This window comes from Harpia harpyja, chromosome 8 (assembly GCF_026419915.1).
Source record: "Harpia harpyja isolate bHarHar1 chromosome 8, bHarHar1 primary haplotype, whole genome shotgun sequence".
Lineage (NCBI taxonomy): Eukaryota > Metazoa > Chordata > Aves > Accipitriformes > Accipitridae > Harpia > Harpia harpyja.
In genome coordinates this window covers 12,367,670-12,380,435 of record NC_068947.1, presented here as the reverse complement: position 1 = coordinate 12,380,435, position 12,766 = coordinate 12,367,670, and positions in this window count along the sequence as shown.

The following is a 12,766-nucleotide window of genomic DNA, read 5'->3' as shown; positions in this document are numbered from 1 at the left end:
TGACAAGCACTCTTATCTGTGGGCGTGGAGATTTCGTATCTCGGTCTTGCACCTGAATGAGTCATTTTGACTTTCCAGCTCTGGTGAAATTGCTTGAGCTCTTGCTTTTCTGACAGCGCTGTAATTTTAAAGTGAAAACCAAAAGCCCCAGGGCCAAGACGGGAGCTCTTTAGCTAGCAAGTGATGCAAAGAAGGGCACAGGACTGCATCACTGGTTGCAGCTCGAATGCTTGAGATGGGTGGCTACGGATGCAGCCCCGGGAAAAAGGTAAAAACCTCAAGTGCCATCATGGCCTCTTCTTGCTCCGGGGGAGCAGGATGCCACTGCAGCGCCGAGAAGACCATGGCTTGGTTACTTCTCCACATCTCGCCCCGCCACGCGCTCGCTGTCAGCTGAGAGGGGCAGGTGTGGTGAGGGACGATTTTGCACTGAGCCCCGAAGGCAGCGGCGAGGCTCCTCTGAGGTCTCCAGGGAGGGCTGTGAGTCAGAGGTCTTGCTGAGAAAGGGCCAAGAAAACCAGCACGTAGGGGAAGAGCAGGGTGATGAGGGAGGGAGCAACACCTCCGCCTTGCGCTCAGCCATGCCAACAGCAACCAGCGAGGGTCTCCCACCCACCACAGCACCTGCTCCCTCGGGCTGGGCTCAGCCCCGGCCACGGGTGCAAGCCCAACCATCCGTTGGTGAAAAGCAGCCCCTTTGGGCGCCCTGTTCCCTCACCAAGGAACCTGTCCAAGTGGGAAGAGAGGGGGAAATGGGGACAGCGGGGCAATGGGGGTGGCATGGGGCAAGGAACTGGCCCTGGGCATGGCACATCTCCGGTCACTCCTGGGAGGTTCGAGCTCATTGCCTGCAGAGGAGTCAGCTCCCACCTCACAGTGCTCCCGTGGGGCTTTCCTCTCTATGAAAACTGTTGCTTTTGGTGTGATTTGCTCTGATTTCATCAAGTGATTTCAAGCCATAGGACAGGTGTCATCTGAGAAGCTGTGACCCCAGACTGAACCCCCCATGTGAGTGATGGCCCCAGCTCTGACCAGGACTTGGGCGTGCATGGTACCAGGATGTGTGGGCGTTGGTGTGTGTTTCTGGGTCGAGCTTTTGCTAGGGATACAGCCTCTGGATAGGGACCCGGCTCTGTTTTAACACATGGTAGTGGCGGCTGTGCTTGTTATGGTCCGTGCTACTGCTGTCCCTAGCCTCTGAAAAGCAGCCTTTTGAGACAGATTTTGGAGTCTGTCTCCCAGGTTTCAGCCTATCTTCTTTCAGTCTTTTGAGTTGCTCCGGCCTTGGGACTGATCCCTCTTCTCTATGGAGGCCGCCTGGAATGGAAAAAAAAAAGCCCAAGTGAGGCTAAGGATGGGTGGGAGTGACAGTCGTGCTCCAGGTTCATGCGGGAAAGGAAAATGCCTGCTGCTCAAATAACACCCTGTGATAGCGGGACATGATGGCACACTGTCCGCCTGGGGATGGAGCCAGAGGCAGGTAAGGAGAGGCAGGTAAGACCTGTGCTCTCCTCCTTACATGACACACCTGCCTGTGGGGTATGGAGTCGGCGCTAACTGACAAGAAAGAGAAAAAGGAAACTTCCTTCAGGAACAGGAGTCTTCAAAGCCACTTAAAAGACTGGCCATTTTTGAAGAATTAGTGACATAAAATTTCAAGTGCTTTCATGAGATGTTTTCCTCTCTTTTTAGAAATAATGTGGGGCTTTTTTCCAGAATGATCTTATAAATTAATCCTAGAATGTGCTGCAAATACCAATTTGGGTTAAGAATCTGGGTCTTCTTTTCAAACACCAAAATAAGATACCAAATGATATCTCTCCCTTCACCAAATGGCATAAGAAGCATTGTCAGTGTGAGTCGGTTGTGAAAAGTAACCTGTAAGAACAGCATCATCTCCTTTCTTTGAACAGCTTTCCTACACTGCTGCCACTGTGTACAACTTAGCAATGAGATACTTCTCTTTGCTTTTCACTCCAGAAATAATGTTACTAAAAGCCAGTTTACAGCACTCTAATCCAGTTATTGTCCATCAAGTTCCCATCTGAAACGAATGCACGCAGGTGTCGAGAGGGGAGAAGGACACAGCTGGGGCAAGTGCCAGGTCTGGTAGGACCTTTCTTACAGGTGGGGGCATAGGGGAAGGATTCAACCAGTTCGCCCAATCTTGGCATCTAATCAAATGCCCTCGGAGCATGAAGAACTGCATTTGCAAACTAAATATACTTAACAGGCAGATTGCTAAGACACATGAACCAAAAATCCCACTATGCTTTTTTTTTCAATACAGATGCACTCCAATGAATTTTACTTCAGTGAATGCAATGAATTAAACTTCAGACCATGTGGGAAAGAGGGTTTGGGGACTTAAATATTTCTCTTGTGGTGGTTTCTAATCCAGACACTGCAGTGCTAAGCAAGTGAGGACAAATTCTTAGGTGCAAAATACTGTCTTTAACTTATAAAGACGTCTCTATTTCCACCATCCAAATCACTTGAACAGAAAGAACAGACAGCAGAAATAGCAAGCCATTGAAACTGTGTCTCAGTCTTAATAACGAAAGGGCAAGGACAAGCTCTTCTACTTACAATGACCCCCACTTTTGCCTTTCCTGTGACCCCATGTGAGCACAGGTTCACCGCTAAAGAACACTTTTTAGGATCAGAGCTGAAATTATATCTTTAATGTATGAGGGTTCTTAGCTGTAAAATCTAGTGCTTAGGAGAGAAAAAGAGTTCCTAATGTGGTGTGTTAATAATATGAAACTAATTGCTGAACACAGGTGAAATGAAGGAAATGTCCTTGGAAGCTTTGAAGTTGTTTTTGTAGTAAGCAAAAGAAACAGGAAATTCTTTTCTAGTTTCTTGATTTTTTATGCAACTTCAAAAAATAGGTGTTGCTTTACTCCATTGCAATTTTCTTTAATTGGATCTATTTCATTACAAAGGTATGTACTTTAATAGGTGCTTTGAGTACTACCTAGAGAATCTGAATGTTTTGCTTGTATCTTAAAAACTGAAAATATAACTTCTTTTGATAAAGACCTACAGTGAAGTTAATCTATGGTGACACCTTGTGGGAAAACACCACATCAGATTTACATGACTAAATAAGATCTGGTGCGATTGAGGGATGGGGAGGAGGAGCAGCAATTTTTCAAAGAAGAATGCTCCTTCCATACACTTTGAAAGGATAGTAACACAGAAATTTATAATAATGTTTGGGACTACTTTTAGGCAGAACTGTTTGGAGAGACACTTGAGTCCTGTTCTTCTGAAAAGCAAGATAAAAAAATGCTACGAATGTTTTGTTCCTGATTTTTCCAAAGCTTTTTCCTTATGCCAGCATTGATACTGGTGCAAGGCTAATGTGCAATTCTGCTGACTCAAAACAGTAGTTATTTCTATTCACTTTGCACAATTTTAAATCATCAGGCGGGGAGTAAAGCAGTTGGGTAGATTTTTTACTGTCTCCTGAGAGCTTTGTTATAGAAATGCTCTGAAACAAAAGGAAATTTTTTTTAAATACTGTATGCAGCTCTTTATTGTGAGTTCAGAAGAATGTATGGGGAATAGGAAGGAGTTAGTGAATCACTGAATTTTATAGTCCAGTTTTTTGTGGAGATCACAAAGAGTCTGGAGAGCACTTTGGGGGTCTTGATTCTAACACTTAGAAGAAAAACTTGGAGAAAATCTATGCAAAACCTCCAAATGGGATCTCCCCAAGCTTCCTGGGTTCTTGGTGAGGATACCCAGGAGGCAGCATCTTCTACCTCTACAGATGCAAGAATAAAAACAAAGCCATATTGTTAAAAGCATTTAACCTGATCCACCTGAAAGTGCCTCCTTAATGGAACTACTTGTGTAATTAAGTGTTTTGAAAACCAGGGTCTAAATTTGTAGCATTTTGGTGTTCAGATACTGCTGGGGGCAGGGGTGGGGAGAAAATAGAGAGAGATGCTACTAACACACATATGTTTTCTAATTCACAGCTGGAATTTCTGTTGCAAATCTGTTTATGGAAATTCATTGATCCAATTTTGACAGAATATATTTAAAACACAATGACCTTATTTCTGTCTTTTAAAGCTCAGTTGTCCCCAAATTTGTCTGATACTAAGATATTACTTCCCAGGTGTTCTGCCAGGTTTCTCTTGCCACCTGTGGGCTAGAAAGCTGAATAAATAATACACAGAATGGAAAAACCCTATGTGCAATATAACCTATTATCTAGTTCCAACTTATTCAAAGGAATCTTGCCCAAGCATCAGTCTTTACAAAAACCAGCAAGCTAGATGTGTTTAAGAAATGGGGGTTTGTGGTCCCACAGAACCTGCATCAGGAAATTGTTAATTTACTACACGCTGTGGTGTTCAGTTTAAAATCATCTGGTACATCACTGTACTGGAGGACGGTTCAGAAACTGCTCTAGCACATGAGAGTAACTGTGCTATTTAAAAAAACTCTCAAGAGTCATTTGTGGAGGTACCTCTGCCAGTGAAAACCTCTGTGATTGTGTGGGTTGGCAAATGAATCACAATCTCTCGCCTTCAAGAATGCAGCCAAGCTGTGTATTCCCGGCAGAAGAATAAGGAATGCACATGTAAATCTCTTTTACAGCTTTGTTTCCCACTTTATGTACAAAATAAAACTTCAGACTCTGCAGTCCTCTGAGCTCTTCTGCAGGGCTGAAATGCACAGACACCTGCATCTGCGCTGTAGTTTCTCGCTTCGCTTGCCCACACGGCTCAGCAGCGCTTCGTGCAGAGATCTTTGTGTCAGTGCCACACCTGGAGAGATGCTCTCAGCACAGAGCAACGCTGATGTTTTTTACCTTAATTATTAATGGTGCCTATTAGCTCAGGCACAGCATTGTGCCAGTGCGGCTACAACTTTGGAACCCTAAGCCTGTAAAGCACTGTGCTGTGCTGGGTGAATATAAGAGTTAGCACAGGGACGCGAGCGCTGCATATCTTTACAGAGTCTAGTCATGTCTTCTTATGTCTCTTAGAGGAGCAGATTATAGATAACCTCTTTGCTGGGCCTACAGGCTGAACAAGGCAGGTTACCAAAGACCCCTTCAAGGGATGTCACCTTTTGGGATACTGTACTGGTTTTGGCTGGGATGGAGTTAACTTTCTTCATAGTGTCTTGTATGGTGCTATGTTTTGGATCTGTGACCAAAACAGTGTTCTTAACACAGGGATGTTTTAGCTGTTGCTGAACAGTGATCACACAGTGTCAAGGCCTTTTCTGCTTCTCACACTGCCCTGCCAGTGAGTAGTTGGGGAGGAGGGGGAGAAGTTGGGAGGGGGCACAGCCGGGACAGCTGACCCCAACTGACCAAAGGGATATCCCAGACTATGGGATGTTGTGCTCAGCAATAAAAGCTGAAGGAAGAAGGAGGATCTCTCCAATTCTCTTCCCCATCCCATTGTGTGGGGCTTAGCCACCTATTGGGGTTAAACCACAACAGGTACACATGTGGGGAAGTTGTTGAATCAATTATAAAAACAATTTCATGTCTCCTTAACCTGTTTTCTTTCCCTAACATTTGACTTCTGATATTATTTCTAATTTGGTAAAAGTCCCCAGGCTGAACATGTTTGAAAAGTACATGGCCAGTTTAAAAAAGCCTACCTTACACTATGTAACAAATTTATTGGCCTTTGAAAGGGGGAAGAAAAAGACAGCCTGCTGGAACCCTTCCAGCACGATCCTCCCAGAAAAGAGGAATGATGTTCACTCATGTTTCACTTTATGTGAAGTCTTTTTAGGAGAGAAAAGGCCCCAATACTGCAAGATTTCCCTCCTGCAGCCCCTGAAACTTGCAGGAAGTAAGGACTCATAAAATTTGACAGAAGGGATGTTTCCTACATCTTGCATGCATAAGTGCTTAGAAAATGGCTTAAATCTCCTTAGCATGAAGTTGGTGAAAGAGGGGAAAGCCTGCTTTATGCAACAGCTCAAACAGGTATTTGTTCCCTTATCATCTGTGAATGTAAAATGGACCTCTCTCTGAAGGGGTTTAAAACATTTACATGTTCAGGTGCACTCGAAGACCTTCTTGGTGTGAGAAGAACTTGAGAACCCCAAGTGCCTCATTTAGCTGCAATGAACTGTTGTGACCAGCTTCCATGTCAACTGTGGAAAAAGTGCCATCTCTGGGGAAGAAGTAGCTCTGCAGGTCACACATGATACGGTTTCCTGATGTTATTCTCAGACATGCGGAGCATAGATACTCTCAGCACCATTTTTTTTATACACAGCTTTATATGTGGGAGAAAATTACTGACTTTTAACCTCAAACTCATAATGTCTTACATGTCATTGATATACCAAGGTCATGTTGGACAGGACTTTGAGCAACCTGATCTAGTGAAAGACGTCCCTGCCTATGGCAGGCGGGTTGGACGAGATGATCTTTAAAGCTCCCTTCCAATACAAATCATTCTATGATTTAAAGGCAAAAAGCTGGGCACCTAAACCAATATTAGATGCATAGGTTAAAATGGTCTAATATTTTTAAAGAACACTTTACTACCTTTGGAGTAAGTAATTTGAACACCAGAGTGATAATCTAAGAATGAAAAGCTGGAGGGACAGCTCCAAAGCCTTAAGTTCAACATCATATCCTTGCATTCAGCACATATTTTTTTTTTACTCTTTTTACGAAGATGTCTGAAAAATGACTGCTCTAGTACTGTCTAAAATGGTCTTTCTTCATTACTGAAAAGTTAAGAGGCAGAAGGATGACAGAGGCTTAGCACACCTTCGTACAACAAGTTTCAGCAGGGGTTCCTGCCTCTGCAAGATAGGAATGAAGGAACTACTATTAACTAGTTTCCAAATTATCCTTAAGGTGTTTCTGGAAAATACAGTGAAATGAAATGTCTCCTCCAAAAAAAGCATTGGTGGTCTCCAAAATGAGCAAGCCATCTTCTCAGGAGCACTTTATAACACATTAGAGAATTCCAGATGTTCTTAATTTTCCTCAATTGTATTCCAGACAAGATGCATTTTTTTTGCAGGTATACCACTGGAGGTCACTCATGTACTGATAAACAGTACAGGGCTGCAGGGGAAAAGGTAATACAAATTATCCAAGAATGAACTCGGCTTGACCTGAAGATTACCTTAGAATGGAAGTGAGTTGGGAAATATGTTGTACAGATATTTCTCAAATTTACTAAGTAAACTAATGATTTTTAGTTTTTTATAAAAAGACAGAAAAACCCCAACATTAGTAAGCCAAGTTTGCTTTGATCTCGCTACACTAATGATGGAAATGCAGCATTTCTCTTTGCCAAAGAAAGCAAAGGAAGGACAAGGTAACCACCTCTAAAAATGCTCTCTGAAATCACATCAGTGTGACAAGAAATTGCAAACAAAATGACATGTAAGATAGGAGGGGAAGGATTGCACAGGAATTTTCTATGAGATATCTGATAGGAAAAAATTGCAAGGGAGAAGTAATAAACTCTATTTAGTTCATATGACTCATTTCCTTATCTCCACTTTCTGTTAATCCATTTTTATCACTAACTTTCAAAATTCTGGACATATCTTTGCTGAAATTGTGAGTTGTAGAGAAAAGGAACTTGTTAAAATGTTTTCCCTCTTTCCCCTAAACTAAAATTTTAGTATAGAGTTCCTGCTCTGTGGTGAAGAATAAGAAAATCTAAGTCCTGTTTCAGCAATATCAGTAAAACTTCTCTTATCCCAACTGGGCCAAAACCAGTTATTTTACTTCAAAAGCAACTGCTACTGGCTGGCAACTCTCTACCTCAGGCTCCAGGCCCATCAATATTCATACCAATATTCCCACAGTATGACAGTGTCAATTACAATCAGACAGATACATATGTTAATAATTAAGGTATTGCTTACATATTATCAGGAAAAAATGTTTCAGATCAGCTTTATTCCCTTGCAGAAGAGGAGAAAAGATCTGTCTGTGGCATTTAGTGCTTGTACAATACTTTGTGCAGCTCTGCCTTGCTCTGTACTTTTAACTTACTATTTATATAATGCCATTTGATTCCGGTAGCTTCTAGGGGGCTTCTGCAGCTGCCATCTCCTGCTGGCTGCTTCCTGATTGACAAGTTCTTGAGTTAAAAGGAGCTGCATGTTCAATAGTTAACTGCCTGCTGATTAGGGGGTGCTGGACTGGTTTTTGTCTGCTGTGTAGGGATGCTTATTCATCTGGGAGATGGGAATACAGCAAGCAGAGCTTTTGGTAATTGTGGGTGCTGGAGAAAGGCAGAAACTCTCCTCCAAAGTGTGGGACTGTGCAACACCGATGTTGATGAGCTACTGGGCCTGATCTCCAGCACCAGCGAAGAAAGTACCCTTGACACATCAGTGGTGACAACCTAGACAGGGCTTGGGCAGGCGGGTGTTGTGCCTGAGTCTCTCACGGGGCTGTGGGTGATGGGTTCCTCCCCTGTGGGAGGTGTGTAGTGGTCCAGGTGCTGTGTGTCCAAGGACTTGCAGAAGGTGGTGTGCAGACTGTTCACTATTAAGGAGAGTAAATGGGATATCGGCAGAGTCTCCACAGAGATGAGATCCTGAGCCTGAGGTGGAGGGATGTCTAGGGGCTGTGCTGCATGGAGTAGTGGATGGGGACTCCCTTGAGGGAAGTTGCTGAAGTTCATGACTTCTGGCAGCAGGAGAAATGTTCCTCCTCCTTACTCAGACCTGAACACAGAGAGTTGGTATTGAGCCCAAATAATATTGAGCCATGGGAAGGGAACAGATGCTGCTAAGGAAAGCTTCAGAGCCAGCTGTGCCCAGCTTGAGCACCTGCAGTGGTAGCAGTTGCAGATCCCCTTCTGTAGGGAATAAAGGAACCTGTCTGCTGACCAGACATGCTGTCATGGGATGCTTCCTGTTTGGTAAATGCCAGATACTGGGTGTTGTAGAGAGATGGTCAAGGCTCATCTGGTCCCCTGACTGTGACCCCTCATTGCTCATCAGTGTGACCATCGGTGATACTGCTGAGGGACACCTGGAGCAAAACAAGAGTAACTGCAGGATTCTGGGTGGCAAAGGACATGGAAACCCACAGGATGTCCCCTTGATCCTCTATGGGAAGAGGTCAGGTAGGAGGGGGGACAATCCTGAGAGGTAAAAACTGGTCACATGGCTGTTGCCATAGGTAATGTTTTGGCTTTCCTCACCGTGGGTCTCTCTTGGAGGACCAAGGAGGGCTAACAAAGTGGGGTAAGAGTATCTTTGCCAACAGGTTTGCAAATCTGGTGAGGAGAGACTTAAACTTGATACCTTAGAGGCTGCTGATAACTGCTTACACTAAGAAATGGAGTTCAGGGGTTGTGGGAGCAGCTTGGAACACCTGGCATTTATTTTCAAGAGTGACTGTTAGAATTTGTTGTGCTGCATGTTTGCCAAGCCTTTGAAGAACTAGTTTTACAAGGTCAGGTTGGAGGATGGCCTTGTGTAGGCCTGGGAAGATGTGGCTGAAGACAGTCATGAGTATGTGTATGGAATGTTTTTATCTTTAACTGTTCTGAGGACTGGCAAACATCCCAGCTGAGCCAGATATGCGCTCCTGTGTTAGTAGTATTGGCTGTATGCCGCTAGTACTTTCTAGATCTTTGTTGAAACATATATAAGTTGGATTCTTTTGTGAAATAAAGGGAATCTTGCACAGAGAGGTTGAGCACTTGATTCAGCCGCCACAGATGGTGAGCCCGAGATGATCAAGAGAAGAAGACGACATGATGGAGAGAAGAAGACGACATGATCAAGAGAAGAAGCCGGCGCGATTAAGAGAAGAAAAAGACGTGATCAAGAGAAGAAGAAAAGAGGTGATTCCCCTTCACTGTGGAGACCACACAATCTAATGGGGAGACTTTTGAAGAAGTGACCATGACTCCGAGAAAATAGGTAACACCAAGCCCTGTGGAACGGGTGAGCTGCGAGATTGCGGTAGCATGGGACAATCAGCTTCCCAGGAGCATAAGCTCTCCTTAAACATTTTGCAGCAGATTTTACGGGCCTCTGGGTGTAAAATAACAGAGGGACAAATTGCTTCGCTTTTAATATGGGTAAAGGGTTGTAACCGGTTTCCCACAGAGGAAGCTTTTGATAGCAAGGTTTGGGAAAGAGTCAGGGAACGTTTACAAACGCAAAAAACTTTGGCATTTGGTGTATCAGAAAATTTAATTGTGACACGGAAATTTATTTATACTGCGCTGATGCATTTACAGCCGGCAGAGAAAATCATATCAATGCAACCTGATACTGCTTTTGAGGAGACAGTTTGTAAGCAGGCTGCCAATGAGCAGGATTCTGATTCTGATAATAATTCTTTTGCATCAGGCAGGGTGGACTCTGAAAAAGAGCCAGATTTACATCCCTCGTTACCTCCGCCGCCGCCCGCACTAACGCCGTTAGCGCACACACCCCGCCGGCAGGCAGACAGGCAGGCAGCGGGTGGGCAGCATGGGCTCCGCGGGGTCGCCGACCCTCACCACCGCATACATCCCGCTTTGCCGCCGCCGCCTGCCACGGTCCCCCACCCCCCCCACCCCAATCGCCTGGTACTCCCTCTCCAGGGTTTGCAGAAGTTAAAACGGAACCTGGCTTTGCTGCACTGCCTGTATCTCCTTCTCCTACTAATCCCTCTAACTCTATGCTTCTGTCTAATCCTGTGGCTCCTGCTTTACAGCGGTGCGGAGAAAAAACTAGAGTGCCTTCAGCTCCGCCTCTAACAGACTTTGATGCTAAATGTGACCATTCACTTAATGATTTGGGAAAAAATACACATAGCTTGATGCAACGCTGTCGAGAAAAAGCTCTACAGCAAGGACATACCATGTTCACTTTTCCTGCTGTATACAAACCTCATAATCCACCGCAGCATGATGGTTTACCTTATGAAATGATAAAAGAATTACAGAAATCAACTCGTGAAAATGGGTTGCACAATTCATTTACAATGGGACTAGTGGAAACAATTGGAGGCACTTATACTATGACTTCTTGGGACTGGAAATTGCTTATGAAAATGGTGTTGACTTCTGCTCAGTATTCTGTATGGCAATTAGAATACAATGATTTGTCAGTGGAACAAATTATGGAGAACTTGTCATCAGGGATACTTATAGATCAAAATATGTTACAAGGAACAGACCCTTACATTACACCTCAGGCACAAGCAGCTTTGCCAAAGCAAGTTTTCGATCAAGCTACTCATATTGCGATCGTGGCTTTACAACGCGTACCCAAAACTGGGCAAGGTATCACTTCATTTGCCTCTATACGACAGGGCTCTCAGGAACCGTACATATCTTTTATTGATCACCTTCAAGCTGCGATAACACGGCAGGTAGGAAATCCGGAAGCTGCAAAAGCATTATTATTTCAATTGGCTTATGAGAATGCAAATACAGACTGTCAGGCTGCACTGAAATCAGTTAGAGGAAGAGCTACTGATGTTGGGCAATATATTAAGATATGTCAAAATGTAGGGACAGACACTCATAGGATTAACATGTTAGCTGCTGCACTGTCACAGCAACTAAATGTTAATCAAGTTACTGTGAAATGCTTTGACTGTGGAAAATTGGGACATATAGCTAAGCAAGGTCCTAAGCGACAGAAATCCAAATGTGAAAAACCTGTAAATCACTTCTGCCCTCATTGTAGTAAAGGATATCATTGGGCGAATCAACACAAATCGAAATTTGACAAAGAAAGTAATCTCTTCCAGGCAAACTACAGGAGGGGCAGGAGACCCGGTGCCCCGCAAACCGACAGGGTCTGGAATTCAGTGCAGGCACCACTAACCGATTGGACTGCTACACAAACAGGCAGCCTGCAAGAACCATCTATGACCTCCAGCCCGCAACTACAGGGAGTGCTGGGCTGGATTTGGCAACAGCAGCCAACCTCTCAATAAAAGAACAGAGGATTTATATTGTGGGGACTGCAATATTCGGACCTTTGCCTGATGGCATGTTAAGATTAATAATTGGACGATCTAGTGCTACAACACTAGATTTGACCTCGGTACCGGGGAAGATTATGGAACAGTTTGTCTTGAGAGCACTCACATGGCAAGTCCAGGATAAGAAGGGGATCAGGCCCAGTCAGCATGGGTTCATGAAAGGCAGGTCCTGCTTGACCAACCTGATCTCCTTCTATGACCGGGTGACCCACCTAGTGGATGAGGGAAAGGCTGTCGATGTTATTTTCCTAGACTTCAGCAAGGCCTTTGACACTGTCTCTCATGGCATACTCCTTGAAAAGCTGGCGTCTCGTGGCCTGGATAAGTGCACTATTCACTGGGTGAAAAACTGGCTGGATGGCCGAGCCCAGAGGGTAGTGGTGAATGGGGTGAAATCCAGTTGGCGGCGGGTCACGAGTGGTGTTCCCCAGGGCTCGGTGTTGGGGCCAGTTCTGTTTAATATCTTTATTGATGATCTGGATGAGGGGATCGAGTGCACCCTCGGCAAGTTTGCAGATGACACCAAGTTGGGAGGCAGGGTCGATCTGCTTGAGGGTAGGGAGGCTCTACAAAGAGATCTGGACAGGCTGCATCGATGGGCTGAGGCCAATTGTATGAAGTTTAACAAGGCCAAGTGCCGGGTCCTGCACTTGGGTCACAGCAACCCCATGCAGCGCTACAGGCTTGGGGAAGAGTGGCTGGAAAGCTGCCTGGCAGAGAAAGACCTGGGGGTGCTGGTTGACAGCCGGCTGAATATGAGCCAGCAGTGTGCCCAGGTGGCCAAGAAGGCCA